General features: G+C 38.4%; 13 non-coding genes across 13 annotated transcripts; all 13 read right to left on the bottom strand.

Annotated features, from left to right (window-relative positions):
• Nucleotides 1–586: 586 nt before the first annotated feature.
• Nucleotides 587–886, bottom strand: LOC148478785 (signal recognition particle RNA). The gene has a single exon (XR_015872036.1).
• A 929-nt stretch (nucleotides 887–1815) lies between these two features.
• Nucleotides 1816–2115, bottom strand: LOC148478784 (signal recognition particle RNA). The gene has a single exon (XR_015872109.1).
• Nucleotides 2116–3045: 930 nt separating this feature from the next.
• On the bottom strand, nucleotides 3046–3345 carry LOC148478783 (signal recognition particle RNA). The gene has a single exon (XR_015872270.1).
• Nucleotides 3346–4277: 932 nt separating this feature from the next.
• On the bottom strand, nucleotides 4278–4577 carry LOC148478782 (signal recognition particle RNA). The gene has a single exon (XR_015872161.1).
• Nucleotides 4578–5507: 930 nt separating this feature from the next.
• On the bottom strand, nucleotides 5508–5807 carry LOC148478781 (signal recognition particle RNA). The gene has a single exon (XR_015872271.1).
• Nucleotides 5808–6739: 932 nt separating this feature from the next.
• Nucleotides 6740–7035, bottom strand: LOC148478780 (signal recognition particle RNA). Its single transcript, XR_015872240.1, has one exon.
• Nucleotides 7036–7966: 931 nt separating this feature from the next.
• Nucleotides 7967–8266, bottom strand: LOC148478779 (signal recognition particle RNA). Its single transcript, XR_015872290.1, has one exon.
• A 929-nt stretch (nucleotides 8267–9195) lies between these two features.
• On the bottom strand, nucleotides 9196–9495 carry LOC148478778 (signal recognition particle RNA). Its single transcript, XR_015872050.1, has one exon.
• Nucleotides 9496–10426: 931 nt separating this feature from the next.
• Nucleotides 10427–10726, bottom strand: LOC148478777 (signal recognition particle RNA). The gene has a single exon (XR_015872293.1).
• A 932-nt stretch (nucleotides 10727–11658) lies between these two features.
• Nucleotides 11659–11958, bottom strand: LOC148478776 (signal recognition particle RNA). The gene has a single exon (XR_015872321.1).
• Nucleotides 11959–12890: 932 nt separating this feature from the next.
• Nucleotides 12891–13187, bottom strand: LOC148478775 (signal recognition particle RNA). The gene has a single exon (XR_015872369.1).
• Nucleotides 13188–14122: 935 nt separating this feature from the next.
• On the bottom strand, nucleotides 14123–14422 carry LOC148478774 (signal recognition particle RNA). The gene has a single exon (XR_015872243.1).
• A 926-nt stretch (nucleotides 14423–15348) lies between these two features.
• LOC148478773 (signal recognition particle RNA) lies at nucleotides 15349–15648 on the bottom strand. The gene has a single exon (XR_015872314.1).
• Nucleotides 15649–16325: the final 677 nt, after the last annotated feature.

Here is a 16325-nt window from a genome sequence, read left to right as displayed (position 1 = left end):
CACATATCTCACTCCACCCACATCACATGCAAAACATCCCTAACTAACATGATTTCACTGGTTGGCAAGTCACTGATGCCAACAAGAAGAACAGCACCTATGTCTCCTTAAACACTCTGTGCAGAAGTCATTATTTTGATGATCTGATGGGACATGTGCATGAAGCAGGAGCCATAAAAGTGGTAAATGTGCGAGTATGGGACCAGCCTAAAGAATTCTAGTAGAATATTTATATTTCATCATACTGGACATTATATAATAACAGTATTATGTTCATGGGCAAATGATAAAAAAACTTTATTTAAATAGTAACTGTAGATAGCAACAAATGGGTTACTGTATATAGTCAGTGGGAAATGGGTAACTTTAATGTTCATCATTATTTTTGCTTACAAAATAATGCACATCATCTAAGAATGACAGTTCTGAAAAAAAAAATACTCAATAATATAAAACAAGAAAACTTACAGTAATGATACAATGGAGCTGTGTTGTTCATGCTGCTCTATATACAAATTATAATAAATATTTTTAACCACTCTGGTATCAAATTATCATAAAAATGAATGAGTAAAACAACATAATAAAGAAACTGTGTTGTGCTTTGTTGTCCAGGCTGTTCTACACTGGCTATTCACAGGTGCAATCCCACTACTGATAAGCACAGGGGGTTTGACCTGCTCTGTTTCCAACCTGTGCCGGTTCACCTCTTTTTAAGCAACCTGGTAGCTCTGAGCTCCCCCAGAGTCACCATATTGATGCTGAACTTAGTGTGGACACCCAATCAACATAGCTCAATGGGGACCAGAACTCCTGGACTCAAACACTCCTCCAGCCTCAGCCTCCCAAGAAACTGGGATTACAGACACACACCACAGTGCCCGGCAACGAAAACAGCCTGCTCTCTAACATAGGAATCTCTCTCAGTGTGATGTCATTACAATGAGAAAAACAGCTTATCAATGCCATCTACTGGCCATTACTATAACTACATCCTTTATATTTTAATGGCCAATGGCTTATTTAGATTTTGTATAGCCTTTTGCATTATGAGCGAATACTCTGCCTAAATATAAATGTGCACTGCTCATGCCACTGTGCCCCACAATCGCTCATCCATTAGTTTTACTGGTATATATTTTTTAAAGCTTATTCCACTATCCAACTCTTGCTTTGTGCTATTCCGCTCACCTCTATCCCTCTCCTCACATCATTGCCTCTATCCCCATCCACATATCTCACTCCAACCACATCACATGCAAAACATCCCTAACTAACATGATTTCACTGGTTGGTAAGTCACTGATGCCCACAAGAAAAACAGCACCCATGTCTCCTTAAACACTCTATGCAGAAGTCATTATTTTGATGATCTGATGGGACATGTGCATGAAGCTGGAGCCATAAAAGTGGTAAATGTGCGAGTATGGGACCAGCCTACAGAATTCTAGTAGAATATTTATATTTCATCATACTGGACATTATATAATAACAGTATTATGTTCATGGGCAAATGATAAAAAACCTTTATTTAAATAGTAACTGTAGATAGCAACAAATGGGTTACTGTATATAGTCAGTGGGAAATGGGTAACTTTAATGTTCATCATTATTTTGCTTACAAAATGATGCACATCATCTAAGAATGACAGTTCTGAAAAAAAAAATACTCAATAATATAAAACAAGAAAACTTACAGTAATGATACAATGGAGCTGTGTTGTTCATGCTGCTCTATATACAAATTATAATAAATATTTTTAACCACTCTGGTATCAAATTATCATAAAAATGAATGAGTAAAACAACATAATAAAGAAACTGTGTTGTGCTTTGTTGTCCAGGCTGCTCTACACTGGCTATTCACAGGTGCAATCCCACTACTGATAAGCACAGGGGGTTTGACCTGCTCTGTTTCCAACCTGGGCCGGTTCACCTCTTTTTAAGCAACCTGGTAGCTCTGAGCTCCCCCAGAGTCACCATATTGATGCTGAACTTAGTGTGGACACCCAATCAACATAGCTCAATGGGGACCAGAACTCCTGGACTCAAACACTCCTCCAGCCTCAGCCTCCCAAGTAACTGGGATTACAGACACACACTACAGTGCCCGGCAACGAAAACAGCCTGCTCTCTAACATAGGAATCTCTCTCAGTGTGATGTCATTACAATGAGAAAAACAGCTTATCAATGCCATCTACTGGCCATTACTATAACTACATCCTTTATATTTTAATGGCCAATGGCTTATTTAGATTTTGTATAGCCTTTTGCATTATGAGCGAATACTCTGCCTAAATATAAATGTGCACTGCTCATGCCACTGTGCCCCACAATCGCTCATCCATTAGTTTTACTGGTATATATTTTTTAAAGCTTATTCCACTATCCAACTCTTGCTTTGTGCTATTCCGCTCACCTCTATCCCTCTCCTCACATCATTGCCTCTATCCCCATCCACATATCTCACTCCAACCACATCACATGCAAAACATCCCTAACTAACATGATTTCACTGGTTGGTAAGTCACTGATGCCCACAAGAAAAACAGCACCCATGTCTCCTTAAACACTTTGTGCAGAAGTCATTATTTTGATGATCTGATGGGACATGTGCATGAAGCTGGAGCCATAAAAGTGGTAAATGTGCGAGTATGGGACCAGCCTACAGAATTCTAGTAGAATATTTATATTTCATCATACTGGACATTATATAATAACAGTATTATGTTCATGGGCAAATGATAAAAAAACTTTATTTAAATAGGAACTGTAGATAGCAGCAAATGGGTTACTGTATATAGTCAGTGGGAAATGGGTAAGTTTAATGTTCATCATTATTTTTGCTTACAAAATGATGCACATCATCTAAGAATCACAGTTCTGAAAAAAAAAAAACTCAATAATATAAAACAAGAAAACTTACAGTAATGATACAATGGAGCTGTGTTGTTCATGCTGCTCTATATACAAATTATAATGAATATTTTTAACCACTCTGGTATCAAATTATCATAAAAATGAATGAGTAAAACAACATAATAAAGAAACTGTGTTGTGCTTTGTTGTCCAGGCTGCTCTACACTGGCTATTCACAGGTTCAATCCCACTACTGATAAGCACAGGGGGTTTGACCTGCTCTGTTTCCAACCTGGGCCGGTTCACCTCTTTTTAAGCAACCTGGTAGCTCTGAGCTCCCCCAGAGTCACCATATTGATGCTGAACTTAGTGTGGACACCCAATCAATATAGCTCAATGGGGACCAGAACTCCTGGACTCAAACACTCCTCCAACCTCAGCTTCCCAAGTAAATGGGATTACAGACACACACCACAGTGCCTGGCAATGAAAACAGCCTGCTCTCTAACATAGGAATCTCTCTCAGTGTGATGTCATTACAATGAGAAAAACAGCTTATCAATGCCATCTACTGGCCATTACTATAACTACATCCTTTATATTTTAATGGCCAATGGCTTATTTAGATTTTGTATAGCCTTTTGCATTATGAGCGAATACTCTGCCTAAATATAAATGTGCACTGCTCATGCCACTGTGACCAACAATCGCTCATCCATTAGTTTTACTGGTATATATTTTTTAAAGCTTATTCCACTATCTAACTCTTGCTTTTTGCTGTTCCGCTCACCTCTATCCCTCTCCTCACATCATTGCCTCTATCCCCATCCACATATCTCACTCCAACCACATCACATGCAAAACATCCCTAACTAACATGATTTCACTGGTTGGTAAGTCACTGATGCCCACAAGAAAAACAGCACCCATGTCTCCTTAAATACTCTGTGCAGAAGTCATTATTTTGATGATCTGATGGGACATGTGCATGAAGCTGGAGCCATAAAAGTGGTAAATGTGCGAGTATGAGACCAGCCTACAGAATTCTAGTAGAATATTTATATTTCATCATACTGGACATTATATAATAACAGTATTATGTTCATGGGCAAATGATAAAAAAAACTTTATTTAAATAGTAACTGTGTAGTTAGCAACAAATGGGTTACTGTATATAGTCAGTGGGAAATGGGTAACTTTAATGTTCATCATTATTTTTGCTTACAAAATGATGCACATCATCTAAGAATGAAAGTTCTGAAAAAAAAATACTCAATAATATAACACAAGAAAACTTACAGTAATGATACAATGGAGCTGTGTTGTTCATGCTGCTCTATATACAAATTATAATAAATATTTTTAACCACTCTGGTATCAAATTATCATAAAAATTAATGAGTAAAACAACATAATAAAGAAACTGTGTTGTGCTTTGTTGTCCAGGCTGCTCTACACTGGCTATTCACGGGTGCAATCCCACTACTGATAAGCACAGGGGGTTTGACCTGCTCTGTTTCCAACCTGGGCCGGGTCACCTCTTTTTAAGCAACCTGGTAGCTCTGAGCTCCCCCAGAGTCACCATATTGATGCTGAACTTAGTGTGGACACCCAATCAACATAGCTCAATGGGGACCAGAACTCCTGGACTCAAACACTCTTTCAGCCTCAGCCTCCCTAACAGCTGGGATTACAGACACACACCACAGTGCCCGGCAACAAAAACAGCCTGCTCTCTAACATAGGAATCTCTCTCAGTGTGATGTCATTACAATGAGAAAAACAGCTTATCAATGCCATCTACTGGCCATTACTATAACTACATCCTTTATATTTTAATGGCCAATGGCTTATTTAGATTTTGTATAGCCTTTTGCATTATGAGCGAATACTCTGCCTAAATATAAATGTGCACTGCTCATGCCACTGTGCCCCACAATCGCTCATCCATTAGTTTTACTGGTATATATTTTTTAAAGCTTATTCCACTATCTAACTCTTGCTTTGTGCTATTCCGCTCACCTCTATCCCTCTCCTCACATCATTGCCTCTATCCCCATCCACATATCTCACTCCACCCACATCACATGCAAAACATCCCTAACTAACATGATTTCACTGGTTGGCAAGTCACTGATGCCAACAAGAAGAATAGCACCTATGTCTCCTTAAACACTCTCTGCAGAAGTCATTATTTTGATGATCTGATGGGACATGTGCATGAAGCAGGAGCCATAAAAGTGGTAAACATGCGCGTATGGGACCAGCCTAAAGAATTCTAGTAGAATATTTATATTTCATCATACTGGACATTATATAATAACAGTATTATGTTCATGGGCAAATGATAAAAAACCTTTATTTAAATAGTAACTGTAGATAGCAACAAATGGGTTACTGTATATAGTCAGTGGGAAATGGGTAACTTTAATGTTCATCATTATTTTTGCTTACAAAATAATGCACATCATCTAAGAATGACAGTTCTGAAAAAAAAAATACTCAATAATATAAAACAAGAAAACTTACAGTAATGATACAATGGAGCTGTGTTGTTCATGCTGCTCTATATACAAATTATAATAAATATTTTTAACCACTCTGGTATCAAATTATCATAAAAATGAATGAGTAAAACAACATAATAAAGAAACTGTGTTGTGCTTTGTTGTCCAGGCTGCTCTACACTGGCTATTCACAGGTGCAATCCCACTACTGATAAGCACAGGGGGTTTGACCTGCTCTGTTTCCAACCTGGACCGGTTCACCTCTTTTTAAGCAACCTGGTAGCTCTGAGCCCCCCCAGAGTCACCATATTGATGCTGAACTTAGTGTGGACACCCTATCAACATAGCTCAATGGGGACCAGAATTCCTGGACTCAAACACTCCTCCACCCTTAACCTCCCAAGTAGCTGGGATTACAGACACACACCACAGTGCCCAGCAAGTAAAACAGCCTGCTCTCTAACATAGGAATCTCTCTCAGTGTGATGTCATTACAATGAGAAAAACAGCTTAACAGTGCCATCTACTGGCCATTACTATAACTACATCCTTTATATTTTAATGGCCAATGGCTTATTTAGATTTTGTATAGCCTTTTGCATTATGAGCGAATACTCTGCCTAAATATAAATGTGCACTGCTCATGCCACTGTGACCAACAATCGCTCATCCATTAGTTTTACTGGTATATATTTTTTAAAGCTTATTCCACTATCTAACTCTTGCTTTGTGCTGTTCCGCTCACCTCTATCCCTCTCCTCACATCATTGCCTCTATCCCCATCCACATATCTCACTCCAACCACATCACATGCAAAACATCCCTAACTAACATGATTTCACTGGTTGGTAAGTCACTGATGCCCACAAGAAAAACAGCACCCATGTCTCCTTAAATACTCTGTGCAGAAGTCATTATTTTGATGATCTGATGGGACATGTGCATGAAGCTGGAGCCATAAAAGTGGTAAATGTGCGAGTATGAGAACAGCCTACAGAATTCTAGTAGAATATTTATATTTCATCATACTGGACATTATATAATAACAGTATTATGTTCATGGGCAGATGATAAAAAAACTTTATTTAAATAGTAACTGTGTAGTTAGCAACAAATGGGTTACTGTATATAGTCAGTGGGAAATGGGTAACTTTAATGTTCATCATTATTTTTCCTTACAAAATGATGCACATCATCTAAGAATGACAGTTCTGAAAAAAAAAATACTCAATAATATAAAACAAGAAAACTTACAGTAATGATACAATGGAGCTGTGTTGTTCATGCTGCTCTATATACAAATTATAATAAATATTTTTTACCACGCTGGTATCAAATTATCATAAAAATTAATGAGTAAAACAACATAATAAAGAAACTGTGTTGTGTTGTCCAGGCTGCTCTACACTGGCTATTCACAGGTGCAATCCCACTACTGATAAGCACAGGGGGGTTTGACCTGCTCTGTTTCCAACCTGGGCCGGGTCACCTCTTTTTAAGCAACCTGGTAGCTCTGAGCTCCCCCAGAGTCACCATATTGATGCTGAACTTAGTGTGGACACCCAATCAACATAGCTCAATGGGGACCAGAACTCCTGGACTCAAACACTCCTTCAGCCTCAGCCTCCCAAGTAGCTGGGATTACAGACACACACCACAGTGCCCAGCAAGGAAAACAGCCTGCTCTCTAACATAGGAATCTCTCTCAGTGTGATGTCATTACAATGAGAAAAACAGCTTATCAATGACATCTACTGGCCATTACTATAACTACATCCTTTATATTTTAATGGCCAATGGCTTATTTAGATTTTGTATAGCCTTTAGCATTATCAGCGAATACTCTGCCTAAATATAAATGTGCACTGCTCATGCCACTGTGCCCCACAATTGCTCATCCGTTAGTTTTACAGGTAAATATTTTTAAAGCTTGTTCCACTTTCTAACTCTTGCTTTGTGGTATTCCGCTTACCTGTATCCCTCTCCTCACATCATTGCCTCTATCCCCATCCACATATCTCACTCCACCCACATCACATGCAAAACATCCCTAACTAACATGATTTCACTGGTTGGCAAGTCACTGTTGCCCACAAGAAGAACAGAACCTATGTCTCCTTAAACACTCTGTGCAGAAGTCATTAATTTGATGATCTGATGGGACATGTGCATGAAGCTGGAGCCATAAAAGTCGTAAATGTGCGAGTATGGGACCAGCCAACAGAATTCTAGTAGAATATTTATATTTCATCATACTGGACATTATATAATAACAGTATTATGTTCATGGGCAGATGATAAAAAAACTTTATTTAAATAGTAACTGTGTAGTTAGCAACAAATGGGTTACTGTATATAGTCAGTGGGAAATGGGTAACTTTAATGTTCATCATTATTTTTGCTTACAAAATGATGCACATCATCTAAGAATGAAAGTTCTGAAAAAAAAAATACTCAATAATATAACACAAGAAAACTTACAGTAATGATACAATGGAGCTGTGTTGTTCATGCTGCTCTATATACAAATTATAATAAATATTTTTAACCACTCTGGTATCAAATTATCATAAAAATTAATGAGTAAAACAACATAATAAAGAAACTGTGTTATTCTTTGTTTTCCAGGCTGCTCTACACTGGCTATTCACGGGTGCAATCCCACTACTGATAAGCACAGGGGGTTTGACCTGCTCTGTTTCCAACCTGGGTCGGGTCACCTCTTTTTAAGCAACCTGGTAGCTCTGAGCTCCCCCAGAGTCACCATATTGATGCTGAACTTAGTGTGGACATCCAATCAACATAGCTCAATGGGGACCAGAACTCCTGGACTCAAACACTCTTTCAGCCTCAGCCTCCCAAACAGCTGGGATTACAGACACACACCACAGTGCCCGGCAACAAAAACAGCCTGCTCTCTAACATAGGAATCTCTCTCAGTGTGATGTCATTACAATGAGAAAAACAGCTTATCAATGCCATCTACTGGCCATTACTATAACTACATCCTTTATATTTTAATGGCCAATGGCTTATTTAGATTTTGTATAGCCTTTTGCATTATGAGCGAATACTCTGCCTAAATATAAATGTGCACTGCTCATGCCACTGTGCCCCACAATCGCTCATCCATTAGTTTTACTGGTATATATTTTTTAAAGCTTATTCCACTATCTAAGTCTTGCTTTGTGCTATTCCGCTCACCTCTTTCCCTCTCCTCACATCATTGCCTCTATCCCCATCCACATATCTCACTCCACCCACATCACATGCAAAACATCCCTAACTAACATGATTTCACTGGTTGGCAAGTCACTGATGCCAACAAGAAGAACAGCACCTATGTCTCCTTAAACACTCTGTGCAGAAGTCATTATTTTGATGATCTGATGGGACATGTGCATGAAGCAGGAGCCATAAAAGTGGTAAATGTGCGAGTATGGGACCAGCCTAAAGAATTCTAGTAGATTATTTATATTTCATCATACTGGACATTATATAATAACAGTATTATGTTCATGGGCAAATGATAAAAAACCTTTATTTAAATAGTAACTGTAGATAGCAACAAATGGGTTACTGTATATAGTCAGTGGGAAATGGGTAACTTTAATGTTCATCATTATTTTTGCTTACAAAATAATGCACATCATCTAAGAATGACAGTTCTGAAAAAAAAATACTCAATAATATAAAACAAGAAAACTTACAGTAATGATACAATGGAGCTGTGTTGTTCATGCTGCTCTATATACAAATTATAATAAAATTTTTTAACCACTCTGGTATCAAATTATCATAAAAATGAAGGAGTAAAACAACATAATAAAAAAACTGTGTTGTGCTTTGTTGTCCAGGCTGCTCTACACTGGCTATTCACAGGTGCAATCCCACTACTGATAAGCACAGGGGGTTTGACCTGCTCTGTTTCCAACCTGGGCCGGTTCACCTCTTTTTAAGCAATCTGGTAGCTCTGAGCTCCCCCAGAGTCACCATATTGATGCTGAACTTAGTGTGGACACCCAATCAACATAGCTCAATGGGGACCAGAACTCCTGGACTCAAACACTCCTTCAGCGTCAGCCTCCCAAGTAGCTGGGATTACAGACACACACCACAGTGCCCAGCAAGGAAAACAGCCTGCTCTCTAACATAGGAATCTCTCTCAGTGTGATGTCATTACAATGAGAAAAACAGCTTATCAATGACATCTACTGGCCATTACTATAACTACATCCTTTATATTTTAATGGCCAATGGCTTATTTAGATTTTGTATAGCCTTTAGCATTATCAGCGAATTCTCTGCCTAAATATAAATGTGCACTGCTCATGCCACTGTGCCCCACAATTGCTCATCCGTTAGTTTTACAGGTAAATATTTTTAAAGCTTGTTCCACTTTCTAACTCTTGCTTTGTGGTATTCCGCTTACCTGTATCCCTCTCCTCACATCATTGCCTCTATCCCCATCCACATATCTCACTTCACCCACATCACATGCAAAACATCCCTAACTAACATGATTTCACTGGTTGGCAAGTCACTGATGCCCACAAGAAGAACAGCACCTATGTCTCCTTAAACACTCTGTGCAGAATTCATTATTTTGATGATCTGATGGGACATGTGCATGAAGCTGGAGCCATAAAAGTCGTAAATGTGCGAGTATGGGACCAGCCTACAGAATTCTAGTAGAATATTTATATTTCATCATACTGGACATTATATAATAACAGTATTATGTTCATGGGCAAATGATAAAAAAGCTTTATTTAAGTAGCAACTGTGTAGTTAGCAACAAATGGGTTACTGTATATAGTCAGTGGGAAATGGGTAACTTTAATGTTAATCATTATTTTTGCTTACAAAATGATGCACATCATCTAAGAATGACAGTTCTGAAAAAAAAAATACTCAATAATATAACACAAGAAAACTTACAGTAATGATACAATGGAGCTGTGTTGTTCATGCTGCTCTATATACAAATTATAATAAATATTTTTAACCACTCTGGTATCAAATTATCATAAAAATTAATGAGTAAAACAACATAATAAAGAAACTGTGTTGTGCTTTGTTGTCCAGGCTGCTCTACACTGGCTATTCACAGGTGCAATCTCCCTACTGATAAGCACAGGGGGTTTGACCTGCTCTGTTTCCAACCTGGGCCGGGTCACCTCTTTTTAAGCAACCTGGTAGCTCTGAGCTCCCCCAGAGTCACCATATTGATGCTGAATTTAGTGTGGACACCCAATCAACATAGCTCAATGGGGACCAGAACTCCTGGACTCAAACACTCCTCCAGCCTCAACCTCCCAAGTAGCTGGGATCACAGACACACACCACAGTGCCCAGCAAGGAAAACAGCCTGCTCCCTAACATAGGAATCTCTCTCAGTGTGATGTCATTACAATGAGAAAAACAGCTTATCAATGCCATCTACTGGCCATTACTATAACTACATCCTTTATATTTTAAAGGCCAATGGCTTATTTAGATTTTGTATAGCCTTTAGCATTATGAGCAAATACTCTGCCTAAATATAAATGTGCACTGCTCATGCCACTGTGCCCCACAATCGCTCATCCATTAATTTTACTGGTATTTATTTTTTAAAGCTTATTCCACTATCTAACTCTTGCTTTGTGCTATTCCGCTCAACTCTATCCCTCTCCTCACATCATTGCCTCTATCCCCATCCACATATCTCACTCCACCCACATCACATGCAAAACATCCCTAACTAACATGATTTCACTGGTTGACAAGTTACTGATGCCCACAAGAAGAACAGCACCCATGTCTCCTTAAATACTCTGTGCAGAAGTCATTATTTTGATGATCTGATGGGACATGTGCATGAAGCTGGAGCCATAAAAGTGGTAAATGTGCGAGTTTGGGACCAGCCTACAGAATTCTAGAAGAATATTTATATTTCATCATACTGGACATTATATAATAACAGTACTATGTTCATGGGCAAATGAAAAAAAAACTTTATTTAAATAGTAACTGTGTAGTTAGCAACAAATGGGTTACTGTATATAGTCAGTGGGAAATGGGTAACTTTAATGTTCATCATTATTTTTGCTTACAAAATGATGCACATCATCTAAGAATGACAGTTCTGAAAAAAAAAATACTCAATAATATAAAACAAGAAAACTTACAGTAATGATGCAATGGAGCTGTGTTGTTCATGCTGCTCTATATACAAATTATAATAAATATTTTTTACCACTCTGGTATCAAATTATCATAACAATTAATGAGTAAAACAACATAATAAAGAAACTGTGTTGTGCTTTGTTGTCCAGGCTGTTCTACACTGGCTATTCACAGGTGCAATCCCACTACTGATAAGCACAGGGGGTTTGACCTGCTCTGTTTCCAACCTGGGCCGGTTCACCTCTTTTTAAGCAATCTGGTAGCTCTGAGGTCCCCCAGAATCACCATAATGATGCTGAATATAGTGTGGACACCTAATCAACATAGCTCAATGGGGACCAGAACTCCTGGACTCAAACATTCTTCCAGCCTCAACCTCCCAAATAACTGGGATTACAGACACACACCACAGTACCCGGCAAGGAAAACAGCCTGCTCTCTAACATAGGAATCTCTCTCAGTGCGATGTCATTACAATGAGAAAAACAGCTTATCAATGCCATCTACTGGCCATTACTATAACTGCATCCTTTATATTTTAATGGCCAATGGCTTATTTAGATTTTGTATAGCCTTTAGCATTATGATCGAATACTCTGCCTAAATATAAATGTGCACTGCTCATGCCACTGTGCCACCCAATTGCTCATCCACTAGTTTTACTGGTATATATTTTTTTAAAGCTTATTCCACTATCTAACTCTTGCTTTGAGCTATTCCGCTCACCTCTATCCCTCTCCTCACATCATTGCCTCTATCCCCATCCACATATCTCACTCCACCCACATCACATGCAAAACATCCCTAACTTACATGATTTCACTGGTTGGCAAGTTACTGATGCCCACAAGAAGAACAGCACCCATGTCTCCTTACATACTCTGTGCAGAAGTCATTATTTGATGATCTGAAGGGACATGTGCATGAAGCTGAAGCCATAAAAGTGGTAAATGTGCGAGTATGGGAACAGCCTACAGAATTCTAGAAGAATATTTATATTTCATCATACTGGACATTATATAATAACAGTATTATGTTCATGGGCAAATGATAAAAAAACTTTATTTAAATAGTAACTGTGTAGTTAGCAACAATTGGGTTACTGTGTATAGTCAGTGGGAAATGGGTAACTTTAATGTTCATCATTATTTTTGCTTACAAAATGATGCACATCATCTAAGAATGACAGTTCTGAAACAAAAAATACTCAATAAAATAAAACAAGAAAACTTACAGTAATGATACAATGGAGCTGTGTTGTTCATGCTGCTCTATATACAAATTATAATAAATATTTTTAACCACTCTGGTATCAAATTATCATAAAAATTAATGAGTAAAACAACATAATAAAGAAACTGTGTTGTGCTTTGTTGTCCAGGCTGCTCTACACTGGCTATTCACAGGTGCAATCTCCCTACTGATAAGCACAGGGGGTTTGACCTGCTCTGTTTCCAACCTGGGCCGGGTCACCTCTTTTTAAGCAACCTGGTAGGTCTGAGCTCCCCCAGAGTCACCATATTGATGTTGAACTTAGTGTGGACACCCAATCAACATAGCTCAATGCGGACCAGAACTCCTGGACTCAAACACTCCTCCACCCTTAACCTCCCAAGTAACTGGGATTACAGACACACACCATAGTGCCCTACAAGAAAAACAGCCTGCTCTCTAACATAGGAATCTATCTCAGTGTGATGTCATTACAATGAGAAAAACAGCTTAACAGTGCCATCTACTGGCCATTACTATAACTACATCCTTTATATTTTAATGGCCAATGGCTTATTTAGATTTTCTATAGCCTTTAGCATTATCAGCGAATACTCTGCCTAAATATAAATGTGCACTGCTCATGCCACTGTGCCCCACAATTGCTCATCCATTAGTTTTACTGGTATATATTTTTTAAAGCTTGCTCCACTATCAAACTCTTGCTTTGTGCTATTCCGCTCACCTCTATCCCTCTCCTCACATCATTGCCTCTATCCCCATCCACATATCTCACTCCACCCACATCACATGCAAAACATCCCTAACTAACATGATTTCACTGGTTGGCAAGTCACTGATGCCCACAAGAAGAACAGCACCCATGTCTCCTTAAATACTCTGTGCAGAAGTCATTATTTTGATGATCTGATGGGACATGTGCATGAAGCTGGAGCCATAAAAGTGGTAAATGTGCGAGTATGGGACCAGCCTAAAGAATTCTAGTAGAATATTTATATTTCATCATACTGGACATTATATAATAACAGTATTATGTTCATGGGCAAATGATAAAAAAACTTTATTTAAATAGTAACTGTGTAGTTAGCAACAAATGGGTTACTGTATATAGTCAGTGGGAAATGGGTAACTTTAATGTTCATCATTATTTTTGCTTACAAAATGATGCACATCATCTAAGAATGACAGTTCTGAAAAAAAAAATACTCAATAATATAACACAAGAAAACTTACAGTAATGATACAATGGAGCTGTGTTGTTCATGCTGCTCTATATACAAATTATAATAAATATTTTTTACCACTCTGGTATCAAATTATCATAAAAATTAATGAGTAAAACAACATAATAAAGAAACTGTGTTGTGCTTTGTTGTCCAGGCTGCTCTACACTGGCTATTCACAGGTGCAATCCCACTACTGATAAGCACAGGGGGTTTGACCTGCTCTGTTTCCAACCTGGGCTGGGTCACCTCTTTTTAAGCAACCGGGTAGCGCTGAGCTCCCCCAGAATCACCATATTGATGCTGAACTTAGTGTGGACACCCAATCAACATAGCTCAATGGGGACCAGAACTCCTGGACTCAAACACTCCTTCAGCCTCAGCCTCCCAAGTAGCTGGGATTACAGACACACACCACAGTGCCCAGCAAGGAAAACAGCCTGCTCTCTAACATAGGAATCTCTCTCAGTGTGATGTCATTACAATGAGAAAAACAGCTTATCAATGCCATCTACTGGCCATTACTATAACTACATCCTTTATATTTTAATGGCCAATGGCTTATTTAGATTTTGTATAGCCTTTAGCATTAAGAGCGAATACTCTGCCTAAATATAAATGTGCACTGCTCATGCCACTGTGCCCCACAATTGCTCATCCATTAGTTTTACAGGTAAATATTTTTAAAGCTTGTTCCACTTTCTAACTCTTGCTTTGTGGTATTCCGCTTACCTGTATCCCTCTCCTCACATCATTGCCTCTATCCCCATCCACATATCTCACTCCACCCACATCACATGCAAAACATCCCTAACTAACATGATTTCACTGGTTGGCAAGTCACTGATGCCCACAAGAACAGCACCTATGTCTCCTTAAACACTGTGCAGAATTCATTATTTTGATGATCTGATGGGACATGTGCATGAAGCTGGAGCCATAAAAGTCGTAAATGTGCGAGTATGGGACCAGCCTACAGAATTCTAGTAGAATATTTATATTTCATCATACTGGACATTATATAATAACAGTATTATGTTCATGGGCAAATGATAAAAAAGCTTTATTTAAATAGTAACTGTGTAGTTAGCAATAAATGGGTTACTGTATATAGTCAGTGGGAAATGGGTAACTTTAATGTTCATCATTATTTTTGATTACAAAATGATGCACATCATCTAAGAATGACAGTTCTGAAAAAAAAAATACTCAATAATATAACACAAGAAAACTTACAGTAATGATACAATGGAGCTATGTTGTTCATGCTGCTCTATATACAAATTATAATAAATATTTTTAACCACTCTGGTATCAAATTATCATAAAAATGAATGAGTAAAACAACAAAATAAAGAAACTGTGTTGTGCTTTGTTGTCCAGGCTGCTTTACACTGGCTATTCACAGGTGCAATCTCCCTACTGATAAGCACAGGGGGTTTGACCTGCTCTGTTTCCAACCTGGGCCGGGTCACCTCTTTTTAAGCAACCTGGTAGCTCTGAGCTCCCCCAGAGTCACCATATTGATGCTGAATTTAGTGTGGACACCCAATCAACATAGCTCAATGGGGACCAGAACTCCTGGACTCAAACACTCCTCCAGCCTCAACCTCCCAAGTAGCTGGGATCACAGACACACACCACAGTGCCCAGCAAGGAAAACAGCCTGCTCCCTAACATAGGAATCTCTCTCAGTGTGATGTCATTACAATGAGAAAAACAGCTTATCAATGCCATCTACTGGCCATTACTATAACTACATCCTTTATATTTTAAAGGCCAATGGCTTATTTAGATTTTATATAGCTTTAGCATTATGAGCAAATACTCTGCCTAAATATAAATGTGCACTGCTCATGCCACTGTGCCCCACAATCGCTCATCCATTAGTTTTACTGGTATTTATTTTTTAAAGCTTATTCCACTATCTAACTCTTGCTTTGTGCTATTCCGCTCAACTCTATCCCTCTCCTCACATCATTGCCTCTATCCCCATCCACATATCTCACTCCAACCACATCACATGCAAAACATCAATAACTAACATGATTTCACTGGTTGACAAGTTACTGATGCCCACAAGAAGAACAGAACCCATGTCTCCTTAAATACTCTGTGCAGAAGTCATTATTTTGATGATCTGATGGGACATGTGCATGAAGCTGGAGCCATAAAAGTGGTAAATGTGCGAGTTTGGGACCAGCCTACAGAATTCTAGAAGAATATTTATATTTCATCATACTGGACATTATATAATAACAGTATTATGTTCATGGGCAAATGATAAAAAAACTTTATTTAAATAGTAACTGTGTAGTTAGCAACAAATGG

This window comes from Taudactylus pleione, unplaced genomic scaffold, assembly GCF_031769625.1.
Source record: "Taudactylus pleione unplaced genomic scaffold, aTauple2 ptg000652l, whole genome shotgun sequence".
Taxonomy (NCBI): domain Eukaryota; kingdom Metazoa; phylum Chordata; class Amphibia; order Anura; family Myobatrachidae; genus Taudactylus; species Taudactylus pleione.
The sequence above is the reverse complement of the archived record's forward strand: the minus strand, read 5'-3'. Positions and strand labels throughout refer to the sequence as shown.